Source organism: Cupressus sempervirens, chromosome 8 (assembly GCF_028749045.1).
Source record: "Cupressus sempervirens isolate cs-2001-9-10 chromosome 8, ASM2874904v1, whole genome shotgun sequence".
Classification (NCBI taxonomy): domain Eukaryota; kingdom Viridiplantae; phylum Streptophyta; class Pinopsida; order Cupressales; family Cupressaceae; genus Cupressus; species Cupressus sempervirens.
In genome coordinates, this window is record NC_143125.1 from 646,074,760 (window position 1) to 646,090,317 (window position 15,558).

The 15,558-nt window shown below is 35.8% G+C and overlaps 1 pseudogene; it reads right to left on the reverse strand.

Annotated features, from left to right (window-relative positions):
• LOC149544086 (histidine-containing phosphotransfer protein 1 pseudogene) overlaps positions 1-15,558 on the reverse strand; it is a 50,658-nt pseudogene that overhangs the window by 11,308 nt on the left and 23,792 nt on the right.

Sequence of the window (15,558 nt, forward strand, 5' to 3'; positions counted from 1 at the left end):
TATCATCAATTTGATAGGCTATGTGCAAACCCTTGTTTCATTCCTATTGCATTTAAAATTTGTTATGATCTACGTCTTGTCACAATTGTGCTAATTGAACGTTGCTATTGATAAATTTCAGGCATCAGTAAGAAGACTATTATAGTGCTTGCTATTTCACACATTGAAGGTATTTGGATGATATCATGTAGAATTTTGTTGTATCGCAACCAAACTAATAGCAGGTTGTAGGAATATTATGTGTACGTTTAAATGAGGAAACTCAAAGGATATAATACAATGCAATTTTATTTTTATTGCGGTTCCAAATTAATTAATTCTACAATTTGTAATATAATTATCTTAAGTATAGTTTCCAATTAATTCTACAATCAGCACTAAGTTGCAGCAAAATTGCAACCCCCTGCCCCAACTGTACAACATTCCCATGGCATTCATATATTCATATAGTATATCTGCTGACACTGATTATGGTTTTTATTTTCCTAGTTTGTGAGGTTTTGATGTATAAAGCTAGGTGGGATTTGATGAGAAATAGTTGGGATTTTTCCAAGCTAGGTAAGAATATAAAGTCATGAATGACCAAGCACTGAACAATGTAGTTTGTTGTTGTACATGGATTTGATGTGTTTTTCTAATCGTAAGCTCTTCTATCTGTCCTTTTTGCATACACACAAATCCATGATAAAGAGAAACCAAGCGGCTACACAATGGAAGCTTTTGTTAAGTTGGGGGATAGGAATTGGAATTAGAAGTCATTAAATTTTGATTGATTGTGTTATAACTTATGTTGCCACCTAGTTTTTCCCTTCATTCATTCATTTATGATTCAAGAGTGGATATATATTTTGTCTTTTGACGTGCCCTTGTGATCTATGTTTCTACAGTGATCTTTTTCAGTGGAGAAGGAAGAAAGGGAAAAGGAAAAGGAAGGGTCTTGTATGCACTATGTAGTAGAAGTGGCTTACATACAATACTTTAGTTGCCAGTAGGAGCAGCAAGAGGCTAGGTCAGTCAGTAGTAGTGGTAGTAGTAGTAATAGTACTAATTATACCATGCTATACTATGTAGAGGTAGACTATGATTCCACATTTTGCATGCATGTCTATCAAGCTAATGGAAACAACATCCAACAATAGTTCTCTACCATTTATGCTTTGATAGATGTCTATAACCCATATCAAAGGTTCCATTTTGGCACAGACAAGAGATGTTGGCAAAACACATATATTTAACTCATTTTCTCTTATATAAATATACACATGCATATGTGCATGCATGTGTGTGTGTGTGTGTGTGTGTGTGTGTGTGTGTGTGTGTGTGTGTGTGTGTGTGTGTGTGTGTAGATATATTCAACAAATCAATATGCATATCCTGCAATATTGGCTTGCCATTAGATGACATTTCATTGAGGTAGTCAATAAAATAGTTCAAACGCCTTACCTATGATTCCACATTTTGCATGCATGTCTACTAGGGTAGTTGCAACTTAAACAAATATATTCTCTCAATATATTTATTTTGTGCATATCCAGCAACCATGGCTTTTGATGACCACATTATGTTTAGGCAACCTGTCAAATAGTTCACATGACTTATCTATGCTTCCATTTTCCAAGCATATCTCCCAAGGTAAATGCTACTACTTCATCTACATCATCTAAAAAAATCCTTTATGCTTTGATGGATGCCTATAGCTTATCCCTAAGCTCTCATTTAGCAGTTATGAGATGATCAATCAAGAGGAAATAGTTGAGAGCTTAGAGTGACACAATTTTCAGATGATCATATGAAATGAAATGGGCATTTGAGTAGAAAGATGGAGCTGGCAGGTATACAGATTTTAGAACCCTTGCCAACATCCTCCTTATCTGTGCCAAAACAAGAGTTTTGGAATAAGGCATGTGATCTTTTTGATTTGAAAGCTGAAAAAAATTATGTCTCAGGGCTTACAATGATTTTGGAATATAATAGATTTAACAAAAAGCCTCTAGACACATTCAAAGACAAATTCCACAACCTTTAACGGTATATTGGATGCCTGTGCTAAAGGGGGAGCATTGGAATAGATCGGCATCTGTTCTTAATGGGAGAATTGTCCAAATAGGGATAGACATGGTTATAACTAGAAATTCACTCATGCTATGTCAAGACAGCTAATGCCAAACCATAGTGACAATAATACCCAGTGTACAAATGTAAAATGCTAATAATTCCTAGCACTCATTGTATTTCTAACCACAGTAGAAATAGTAATGGAAGATATTAAATATATTTACAAAAATGCAAATACCAATTCCACTATACCTTTGCAATGGACTCAAAAATAGCACAATTGAATCATCTTCTCACAACAAATATAGTTTGAGAAGACCCCAAGAACTATTGTACTAGCCATCAACTATTGTAATGGCCAGAAAGCTAGGTCTTTCAGGGCTAAATTGATAGAGGTCATTTTAATTTTTGGAAATTATGTAATAGTCCTGCTCACCAAATTCTTCAACATCAGCAGGAGTAGCCTATCAGGCCTCGAAATTTTGTTCTCAAAAGTATGATGGCTAGCTCTACTTATTCTAACAAATTTCATGCAAGACTTGTACTGAGCTTTGTCTTTTGGGCATTGAAAGATATAGATGTTCATTACTTGAGCAAATGGAATGCAATTATAATCCCTGCTAAAGGCTACATAAATAATTTTTAATCAATGACTTCAAAAGCTACATTTAATTTGGGCATACAACAAGCTTATGTAATTATTAGTTATTACATTTTCTCTATTGTTTCTAATTGAAAAAATGCAAAGAGAATAAGATGAGAAGACAATAGATTGTCAAGAGAGCTACAAATATATTTGTTGTTTTACAATGAGCAGAACAAGCTACAGAAGACATAAGGGAGTCAAAATACAAAAATAGTAGAACAACTACAATATTAATCTTGTATATATTGCAGTCAAAATTTTTAAGTAGTAGAACAACTACAATACTAATCTTGTACATATTGTTTCAATTCAGTACTATTTTGGTGTTTTCAAGTGGGGTTTGGATTGATAGTTTGTAGCACCTCATTTTTCCACTGTAGGAAGCTACATTGCCGGTGATGGATATCAATGAGGAAGCCAGTTTGGCACACAAGCGCACTTTCATGGACTTTCTAGACCAAGATGTAAATTTCTTCTTTTCTCTCCTCTCATTTCATCTCATCAGCCTTTTAAAAGATTTACTAGTCAAATGTACTATGGTAGAAGCCATTAATGCATGACATAGCATTTTAACATGTTTGTGGCAACATTTTGTAGGTGGGGCAAGGTGTGTACATGGACAAGATCAGAGGCATCATCACTCAGGGTCACCATCATCTGCTTGTAGAGATGGTTGATCTAAGGAATTTCAGCCATGATTAAGCTCATAGGGTGATAAGGAGTCTGAATGAATACATTCAGCCCTTATGAATACATTTAGCTCATTTTATTTGTTGTACTTGTATCAGGTGTGGGATTAGCTGACAAAAAGTTGAATCCAAACTCTTGACAAACATACCCATAATGTATCAACAGTTTGCTTTCATCCTGAACTTCCTATCATTATCACTGGTTCTGAAGATGGTACTGTACGCATTTGGCATTCAACAACATACAGGCAAGTTTATTGAATTATTTTTTTCACTAGATTTTTTAAAGAAAAATGTAATTTTGCATATCATTTTATTTTATAGTCATTGAATCATTTGTAATAATAAGGTCCAATACAAATTTATTAGATGATTATTATATACCCATTTTTTTTGTATGGGGCCTACATTATGTAAATTAATTTTGTCTTGGTTGAAGGTCTATTTACATCCCATTTTGACTGCTATGTCCTATTTTTGCAATTTCTACCTAAACACAAGGCTTGCTTCTTGAGTAAATCCCTCTGAAATTTTTGAACAATAGGTAGTATCATGCCTTGAGGCTGGCTGGCCATTTTAATGCAAAATTTTGTGCCCCTACCCTAATCTGCAAAAGACTGCTATGCCATGAATATTTATACATACTAAAATTAGCTAAAAATACCTTATATAATGTCTTAGTGAAGTTTTGATGAAATGGTTGATAAGTATTTTTACTTGGTATGATGGGAATATACCTTGTGGAGTATGTTGTTTTGTTTGTATTCAATTTTTTCTCATCTTTTATCACTTGCAAATCTTATTGTTCTCTTATGATATTCTAAAATATTGGAGCTTGTTATAGGATAAATTCATGAGGTAGGTACAAACATTTTTCTTTTTCTTTTTTGGCATTTCTTAGCGCATGCTTTTGACTACTTGTTATGTAACTTCAGTTAATGCACAAATGCTAATACATGTTATAACTATCAACAGAATTATATATCTAGTGGATTATTACTATGCATCTCATATACTGTTTAGTATTACATTAAAAAAATTCATATTCTTTTAGGTTGTTCAAGATTTTTTCATTTAGTTATATTTTAAAATGGAAATTTTGAATTTTTTAAATATATTTTTTAAATATATTTTTTAAATATATTTTTTAAATATGAAATAGTCATTTCCTATATCTTGTACTAAACTTTTACCTTATCCCAAATTGCATCCCAATCTCCAAAACTAAGAGAGCCTTTCATACCAAATCCCCTAGGTTCTCTACTAATTGAATGAAAGATACTTCTACCCTTCAAACAATTGAATTAAACCCTTTGATTTCTCAATAAGAGTGGCTCCTTATTGAGGCCTATCTATTTCAAAGAGTAGTTGGGATTGCTAAGTAGCTGTAAGCTATTATTGAATGGTGTGTTGGATACCACTGAATCTTCTTTTGTCTGTACAAAGTTTTTTGTGTTTCACAGGTTTTCTAACTGTTATCCATTACGATAGTGATTAACCATAGCCACCATTCCATCATTTTAACTAAGTAAATTGATTAACTTGGCCCTTTCTTTATGTTTTGTGCCTATCATCCATAATGCAAAAAATAGAAACTTGCTAAAAGATCTTATTTTGGCACAAAAGGAAACTTGCTTTGAAACTTTGATGTATGCCCATGCACTATTCCAAAGATCTTATTTTAGTACAAGAACAAGGAATGTTAGCATGAGTTGCAAAATCTGTGTCTACACATTTCAGTTTCATTTTATTGAATGTTTATAGATCCCTTCAAATAATCCATTTCATACATATCATGTAATCATTGTATTCCATGAGAAGACATCATGTAAGTTCTTATATTGAAAAATGTAACTCTTCCTGCTAGTAAGTCCACAGCATTCAAAATACAATCTCTGTTGAAAAATTAGGTTCCTCTAGACTACATGGTTTTTTTATATCTAGATACACTCATCTACTTAAGCAAGTTAAGTGAAATCCTCCTAGAGATAAGAAGATAGTGACGCACCTTCTTTTACTTCAATTTCAAATAATTCCCACTATGTATGATTTTAAGATGGCTCGGAGTTGCCAAAAGTGTTTAACTATAATCTCTTGATTGGCACATCATCCTTTTCATCATCATTTCTCCTCACTATCTCTTCCACACTATCAACATTTTCTCAACTCTAACTTGTCTCTTCATCATTCAATTCAACCATGCTAGTGCTGTGATCTCTCCTAGTTCATACTCTCTATTCTCTTCTTCTTGGTTTTGTTCTTGAACTTGTTGATTTCTTGATTTTCTTCCACCTCATGTGGCTGAATTTTACCATCCTCTAATTGTGCCTCCGAATCAATAATCTCAATCTTTTCATCTTGATGTTCTTTGTCCTACTAGAGGGGAGAATCCACCTCTTGCCTCCATCTTTGTCTTACTAGCATTTGCCTTATGTCTTGGGATGTTGGAGGCTTCTCTTATGGCATCCACTGTGAGTGGAGCTGCAACATTTCCCTTCGGTGTGAGGACTTTTTTTTTTGTTAGAGTGTAGTTTTTTCCCATCTCTAAAACTAACTCTATCCACTGATGTATAGGAGGGAAGACCGCTGGTTGTGCAATGCCACTCATAATGATCACCTTGATCACCTTGGATTGGTTGACTCCATACATTCTATCCCTTATAAAATTTCATGTCAAATGGCCCAAGATTGGTGTCTCCAATTTTCTCGCATGTACAGGTGAAGTTGTATTGATGTGTCATTTCTTATGTATCATCTTTCAACTGTATCAACCTTTGTGCCTCAGCACTTTCATCATTTATAACTCCCTTTCCTATAGTTGCTTGCTCATTTCTTTCTTTCTCTCTTGTAGGTGGATCTTTCTTCTCCTTAGCTTTGGCTATGGATTTGGATTTGGATTTTGGGTTCTCACCTCCTTTCTCCATGAATAATCTTGCCACAACAACCTCTAATCAGATTTCAACTCATTTTCATCAAACTTGGACTAAATTTTAAAGTTAATAGCTATTGAAGTACCTAAAACCAGATCCTAGACATTTACATCAGATTTTTAAAATTAGTGAATTAGAGGTCTAAATGTCTTAAACACTTAGGAATGTAGTCATTTTCTAATACTAGGCCTCATGTCACCTTTATCAATTTGGTTTTAATTCACTCTTAGTGGAAATGGAAAAGAGGACTAAGATTTGGAAAATAAATTGTGATATGGAATTATATAAATCTGGAAGTAATTGCAAACTAGTGTTAACAGCAACAATAAAGTTGTTGGAGGTGAAGCTTCAAGAGCTTGATTGGTTTTTTTTGATTCAAACCTTGGCACTTATTGGTGATGATGGAAATTAAGCTCTAATTTGCTAGTAAGCAACCCAATTTGATTGTAAAAGCTTGAGACTAGAGTTTATTACTGGAAAATGCTTGAAATTTGAGTCCTCTTCTTGCAATTAGACCCTAATTTTCTTGAAAGCGGAACTTTTACACTAGTGAATTCCTGTAGGTGCATGGAATCAGAGTTCTAACGCTGGTAAATGCAAATAGGGTCTTTAATATTTTGATGAATGCTAGTAATTAAAGCCTAACTTTTTGGTAGATAGTTGCAGTTAGACCTTAAGTTGATGATGAATGCTAGTAATCTGTTCATCTTCAACCCAAAAACTTGGAGGAGAAAGACATGTGTCAAATTGCATCATCTCCATTGTTTAAATCTTCCACAATATGATTGAAAAACTTCCAAAATCCTTGTCTTGATGGTTTGGATTTCTTAGATCTACCTGTAATTAGTTAGAAAAAACTATTTTGAGATGAATGAATGACTTTATTTATATAGAGATGGCCTCTTTGAGTGATTCTATCCTTGCAGTTCTAGAAAAATTTAATCATTATCACCAAACATTTAATAATCACTCTTATTTGCATTGAATTCGTAGTTTTATTAAATTTTAGCCTCTCTTTCATTTTAAATTCAAATTTAAACCCCCTTAATGTATCAAAGCTATCTATGTAGGCATCACATTATTAAATTTACGCCTCTTCTGGTATCCTTAGGTTATTAGGGGGAATGAGAAAATATTTGCTTCATTTCTGGTATCCTTAGGCTATGAGTAAAATATTGATTTAATTGTCTGTTGTGGTTGCACTCAGGCACATTTTCACATTGTATCACATGATATTAAACAGTAAAGTATATGTTTAGAGATAATACAATCTGATCTTTTTGAGTCATTTTACGTAGATCTGTACTTACTGCACACTATTCTTATCACTGAAAGAGTCTATTAAAAAGTAGTTCTTTATTGAGGTCATCTATCTGTATCTTACTTAAAGAGTTGCTTCAAGAATTAGTTTTCCTGAATTGCATATTTTTGGAATTTGTGTAATACTAGCATTTAAGAATAGAAACATAGTAGTTAAAACATGTAAAATTAAGACATAGTTTTATAAAGTTGTGACACATATAAAAATGTCAAAAATATCTTGGAATACAGACACATTTTATATTAGCGTTCAGCTTCTTGTTACCCATCAAAGGTGGGTCACATTTTTAAGTTTAACCAATGCATGCATAATACATCTTCTCTTTTCAATCTTGCAACTTTTTATCTTTTTTCACTGCACTCAATGTTGTACTTCCCCATAAAACAATCTTGGCAATTATTTGGCTTAGCAATTCAATGATGCTAAATCTCTATTGATTATAGCCTTAGTATCTATAATTTTAAGATAGTTACCTATAAGAATTTATATATGTACTTATTAGATGTTAACAAATTTGCAATGATTTCCAGGCTACATTTTTTCATTTTAACATATGAGTCAACGATTCCAAGAAAATATTTGAAATCTTCATCTATAGCCCAAGGATACATGTTTTTCAGAAAATAACTTTCAAGATGTGAGGATGTAAAAGCAGAAGATTTTGTATTCAGAATTCACATGCTGATCAAAATAGATTACTAGTAAAGTCTTCCTTGGTTTTGGATGTTAGTAGTTCAATAATCTCTCTATTATTATGTTCAATAATCTCTTTATTAGTAGTTCCATCCCATACCCTACTTTGACATAAAATCTTGGCATATTATTAATGGGTCTTTATGGCACTCAAAGGTTTGCGTAATTAAATTGGAAAGAGATGTAATACCTCCATCCCACTTATTGGATTCTTCATTTAGAGAGATGTCCATTTTCTACTCCTCCCATTTTGATTACAGTTTTAGTTTTGTAACTTGACAATGTCAGTCACATGTGTGAAATTTTGAGTGAATGATGTTGAAAATTGTTCATTGGAAATACTGGCACAACCCTGATAGAATGGAATACTAAAGAAACTAAAAGAATAGATCAAAGAAAGAAAATGAAGAGATGAAGATGATGAGGTTAGCATACATTTTTCTCTTTTAAAATCCTAGTTGTATTAGAATTCCATGATACAATAGATTAGAGAATATTAATACATCAAATCATTTGCTATCCTTTATGCTATAAATTAGTATGAAGTCCCTTAATGTGAATTGATCCATAGTTATACTTGAGAGAATGTTCATTGTAAAATAAGAGTTTTTAAACTTGATATTTTTAACATATACTTGATGTATGGATGCACCATTAAGTTCTCTATTATACACAACACAATTTATATATGAGAAAATTGTGAGACAGTTTGGCATAACTATATCCTCCACTAGTGATTGTGAACTAGATCATTTAGAGCATCACAACCAAATTCCAAATATTCCGTAACTAGTCAAGCCCATGCTACCCTTGAGCCAATAGACAATCTAGATCTACAAATAAATTTTTTGTGTTGATCTTGCATAAGATTTGTAGGGTGGATTCATCAAAGAAGTTTCTCTCTTCACATATTCTATCAATATAGTTCTACAACTCACCGATAAAGAGTTTTGAAAATTCCTCACTTATGATAATTGATTCTTCCTCCACATTATTTATCTTAGCCAATTCAAAGTCATCCTTTTTACTATTCATGCATAGTAATAGATGTATTCAAAGTTGTAGATTTAGTTTGCTCTTGATGAGCCATGGTATTATTCTCACCTATATCTTTGCCCTCATCACTAGGCTGCAATATGTTTGTTTCCTTTACGAATATGATATAGTGTCCATGCCTTGTGACACTTGAAACTTATCTACACTTGAAACTAATCTGCACTTTTCTCATTTGGTTCTTACCCTTTTTAAAGACCCCACAACTTGTAAGCCCATTGAAATTAGCTCATTTTTGGTTGTGTGCTTTTGGAATGTTTCAATTTTATGGTCAATCTATCTTTTGGAAACCCTATAAGCTATAGGTGTATATGAGCAATGTTAGTATGCTAATAGAAACCAAATTTAAATAAAGCTTCTACAAACTAAACAAAATTCATAAACTTCAAGATAGACTAAGATGAGCTCTCAATTAAAAATATGAGCCATTAATGGGCTCTCTCAATGAGAAGCTCTCTTGTTGAGTGGCTTTATCTAAATGGATAGGATGTATGCTCAATATGCTTCCAAAGGCTTCAATGGATGATTATGGATTTTTGGTGTGGATAGATGGCTTTAGTATGGAATTGGCTCTCAAAATAGCATTATAACTTTACTTCATGGATTGTGTTATTTTGCAAAGGGGAAGGATCCAATTTATAGGCAAGAGGCTTGAGGGATTGAGGGCTAAGATGCAAGGATGGGAAAAAGCTCATGGAGGGCTTAGATTGCATGAGAGGAGAGCACATGGATTGTGCTTCCTTACAGCCAATCAGGGAGTGACACATGTCACAAGGTGAGAGGATGGAAGAAAGGGGAAGGATGACTCAACAAAGGAGGCTCAAGGGATAAAATATTCATATAAAGACCCTCATAATGGCTTGTAAGAGCAATAAAAGGGCTTGGAAGAGTCATTTATGGCCTAGTGGACTTCATAAAGTTTTATGGTTGAGATATTTTGAGGGAGATGAGAGCAATTTCGACTTGGGCTTGATTAGGAGAGTCTTAAGCTTGCTTAGGCTTGTGCAAATGATTAGAGGATGGATTAGGATGGTTTAGGATTAGCTTAGGGATAGGAAAGTGGATGGCATTTAATGAGGGTGGGTGAAGGAGGAGATATTTGTTAACTTTGGCTTGGGTTAGTAAGTTTTAACCCATGTTTAGGGAATGTGACAAGGTTAGGAGGGGATTAGGATTAGGTTTAAAGACATCTTCTAGAAGAGTCTAGCCTTTGGATGAGGATAAAGACTTTCTAGAATAGTCTAGAATTTCCTAGGATGAGGATGAAGACTTTCTAGAAGAGTCTAGAACTTCTTAGGATGAGGATAAATTAGATTTTTAGGAAATAAATAAAGTTTTATTTATTTCAAGGGTTTGGGTTGAGGAGATATTTATTAAAACTTTTTTAATAAACATGAGGATTAATATTTAATCTTAATTAAATATTTTAAGTTGGGATTAGGGGTAGGAAATGATGGGATTAGCCTTTAATCGAAATTAAAGAAGGATTAGAAGATTTTGGAAGAGGTTATTGGTTATAAGGAAATTGGCCAAGTTTTGGGCAAAAAATAAATTTTTTATTTATTTTAGGATTTTTGGTCAATCTATTAATTAAATAATTAATAAATAAGGAAATAATGTTTAAATAAGATTTAAACATTTTTGGGAGGGATTCCTTAATTAAATATTTTTAATTAAGATAAAGGGATTTAATGGCATAAAAATTAATTAATTAATAAATGATGATGTCATCAGGGATTTTTTCAAAAAATAAAAATACTTTATTTTTTAAAGGATTTTTAGGTGTCTACATTTTGCCCCTCTTTGATGTGATGCCACAAGTGGCATGGCATCAAAGATAAGAAAATAAGATGCCCAAGGCTAGAGCAAAAGAGGAGAGAAAGGACTGTGAGATGCCCCCTCAAGAAGGCAGCGGGGAGAGAAAGCGAGGTTCGGTGGCTTCTTGAAAAATAAAAGAATCTGGGATGAGCAAGGAGACTCAGATTGGATTAAGAGAAGAGGTTTAGTTAGCTCAAACTCTTACTATGGGAGAATGATAAAGGAGAATCAAATGCAGAAGAGGAAGCAAGCTTAAGACTTTAGGGAAGGTGGAGGATGAAGGAGCAGAGTGCTATAAAAAGGAATCCAGGATAGGGAGATGGATGAGGGGATTATAAAGCTGATGCAACAGGATTTCAAAGAGTCAGATTGGTGGAAGATGGGTTTCGAAGATCCCTAGGACGAGGATTGTGGATCTCAAAAGATGAGGCTTGGTGGATTGATTTGGATTGGTGGATCCCTAAGACTAGGATTGTGGATCCCTAAAGCTAAGAGTGATAAGTGATTCAAAAAGATACTGATGCATAAGCTGGGGTAGGAGAGATGAATGCTAGATATGGATGGGGGATAATGGAGATGAAGGAAAACCATTGAAGCTTTTTGAGCGGGGGGATACTTCAAAGAGAAGTACCACCATGTAGTTGAGCACTAGATTTGCTATAGGACTGTTGGTTAATTGCCAAGGTTACCAAGAACATCAAGGCCTTTTCACCAACTGTCCAGAGGACTGACGAACTGACTCAAAACAAATACGCAAGGATTGCCCCAGTATCACACATGAATCCCAGAGGAAGCAGTGTGGAAACGACACTGGGTAACCCACAAGCAGAAAAGAAAACAAGCAAAAGACATGATCAAGACCTTACGCTCTGATTGCCCCATTCACAGTATACCATGATAAGGAAGATCGTGGCAACCTTGAGGAGGGAACAAAAAGATTGCTTGGAAAAGATACTTCAAGACCCAATAGGGAAGACTCCAAATCAAAAGAAAGCAAAAATCCAAAAGAGAATTGTTTGCCAACAAGATGGGTAGGATGAGGTACTAACGGACCAAGATCAGACATGAGGAAAGCTATATCATGCAAGGACCTATCGGAGAGCACCTAAGCTGGTGGATTTGAATGAGTGATGCATCTAGCAAGATGAACTAAGAAAGATAACACTTTGGTGATAGGAAATCTAGCTAAAGGATGCATTCGAATAGCTAACCAAGATGTGCGATGGGTGCAAGATGCTAATCAAGGACGAACTGACATGAACGCCGGATAGATGCAATGGTACTAAGCTAAAGAGGATGTACAAGCTGACAGACCAAGATATTTACAAGTGAGCTAATCAAGATATGGTACATGCTAACGGACCAAGATAGTTACAAGCAGGCAAAAGCTCAGGATGATAGGATAGCGGGATGGTTCGATGTTGTGCAAGATGTAAAAGCTAAGGGTGGGGTGATAGTGAAAGATATGGATTTGGCAGGATGCATCTAATGATGAGGAGAGATTTTTTGACCAAGGATAGCTAGAGGAGCAGGATGAGATGGATGGATAGGATGGTAGATAGCTAGGATTATGATGGATATAAAGAGATGACATTGGGTTTGCATGAAGATAGCCTAGAGCTAGATACCAATGACAAGGGAGGATGGACAAGACAAGATCTCCAAGGAATATAGTGCCCCCAATCAGAAGATAACATGCAAAAGGAGGTCTTATGATGGATGTGATAGGATTGAAGCTAGGATGGAAAAAGCTGAAGGGGCTAGGGAGATGGATGATAGCTGGGATGATTGGCTGAAGTTGCAGGAGATTAGTGGACGGTGTGAGATGGAAGATGGAGGGTGGAGGATAGGTGGATAGATTGGAAGATGGAGTTGGATGTCAAGAGATGACCAAAAGCATGAGGGTGATAGGCTAAGCTAGGGATGGCGGGATTACGCATGACACTTTTTTGCCAAGTTTTCATCATGGTACTTGTCCAAGGCGCTTGAATTGCCAAGTTTTCACTAGTGGACGCTTTATTTTTCTTTACTTTTTTTTTGACTTTTTGACTTTGGACTTAGCTGGAATGATTTTGGCTTTCTTCAGCTATTTTGGCTTTTTTGGGATTTTTCACTAGCTGTTGGAATGTTCAATTTTGTTGCTAGTTGTTGGTACACCAGATGTGTGATTTATGCAATAGATTGGATTAGATGGGATTGATGGTAAGAGATGGAGGGATGAAAAGGTTGGAAAGGAGCGTGAGATGGGGATTCTTGCAAGAGAAACATTGGCACATGTTGGGACGGGTGTGAAAAGAGCATATGGGGGATAGATGGTAGATGCAGGCGTGATAGAGGATTTGTGGAAGCGTGCTTGGGGATATAGGCACCCAAGATGGAGTTAGGAGATGGGGGACATGAGTCACTAGATGGGGGATTAGTAATGGTGGATGCCATTATGCATTGGGTTTCAACTTTTTTCTTGGGGATCCACATGGTTTTGGATTTTCTTTTCATAGGCTGTTGCATTGTTTTGCATTCTTTGATTGGATTTTGCCTTTTTGGAGTATGTCTTTTAGAATAGGCATATGATTTCCTAGGATGTGGATTTTTAGCTTTATGCATTTTGAAGTTGGCATTAACATTGTTGTGGTAAGCTTTGGGAAGATGGTTAGGAGAAGCTTTGTGAGATGGAGAGGATATGAAAGAGCATGTAGGGGAATGATGATGGATGATGTGCCCTGATATGTGCCTTTGTTGATCTTGCATAGGAATGGATGGAATAGGATTTTTATGATGGCTGATAGGAGGATGGAGGATGGTAGATTTTGGGACATAGGGACCCAAAATGGATTTAGCGGATGAAGGGGGGATATGGTAGGTTTTTTTGGGTTGCAAAGATGGTGGAGGGGGGATGACATAAGATTTCTTGAAGGAGTGATGGGAGGCTAGCATGGTGGCCTTGGAGATAGGCTTGGTTTGGGGGTGTGGTGTACCAACACCTTTAGATGGTGAGCCTTTGGATACATATCCAACACCATGAAATCCTAGATTTTTTTGTGCAATAATAGGCTCTCTGATTCCTTGCTCTTGTGGTCCTAAACCTTGACCTTGATAATGCCATCGATTGAGCATTTGAACAAGCTGAGGAAACTTTTTGCTTGCAAAAAATGGTAGAAGTGATTTATTAGGTGTATTGCAATGGGGAGATATTGTTCTTAATTATTCTGCTTAGAGAGGGCCACCGTGGATGAATGCAAGTGAACCAATAGGGTAGATTATAGATGGTGGAATAGCTTGGATAGGTGGTAAGATGGAAGCATGGAGCAGGGGAGATGGAAGGATAGGATCTTGATGTAGCTGGTGGGATGACAAGATATCTTGTAGTGGAGGAGATATGGCTTGAGGTTTTGGAGATGGAGGAGATGGTGACTGCACTATGGATGGAAGACATGGTACGATGATATCTTCATTTATGCTTTGGGGGATGTCAACATGCTTTTGGGCAGGATCTTGATAGGATTGGTTTGGAGTGGATGGTGCGATAGGAGGTGAAGGGATGGATTCTTCAAAGGCAGCGGATGGATAGATGGGAGATTTAGTAGTGGAGATGGGTGAGTAGAAGATGGATGCATAAGGGTCATTATGAGAGATTTGGGAAATGCTTGGAGGCGATGTGGATAGGATTTGGAGGGATTTGACAGGTGGTGGGATTTTGATGCTTGCGGGAAGTGGAAGGATTTTAAGCAATTTGATGGATGGTATGGGGATGATAGCTATGGGAGATGGAGGTGATATTATAGATGGGGAAGCTTCATCACTGACTACTTCACATGGTTGGATTAGATGACATGGCTTATCGACTGTTGGAGGCAACTTTTCTTGTATTTCCTCTAGGAGATTCTTTGGAGACTCATGTGTCGAAGGTGGAGGTGGATTGACAGGAATAGCTAGTGTGATGGGGGTGGAAGATTGGAAGCTTGGTTGATGGGGTGATGGAGGGGAAGCTGGAATATCAGATGGCATGACTAGATAGTTTGGAATAACTCTTGGATTTTGGGGGATGCTTGGGGGAATGTTTCTAAGGCTTTCAATATACCCATCATAGTCAACAAGATTTTCATCATCATTGGAATAGGAGGTGGCAGGAGCAAGGAAAATGCGACCAAACACATCATGATAGGATTGGTACTTCATGCTTTGATGATGAGTTTGATGGGGATGGGGTCTTGCGTATGGATGAACACAGAAGCTCATGGTTGGATTTGGGTTAAGCATAGATTTTGGATTGGCTGATGAAAGATTTCCTAGGGAGAGTCAAAGTTGCATGATAGACCTAAGGAGGATTGGCTGGAGATTTTTGGCTTTCCTATG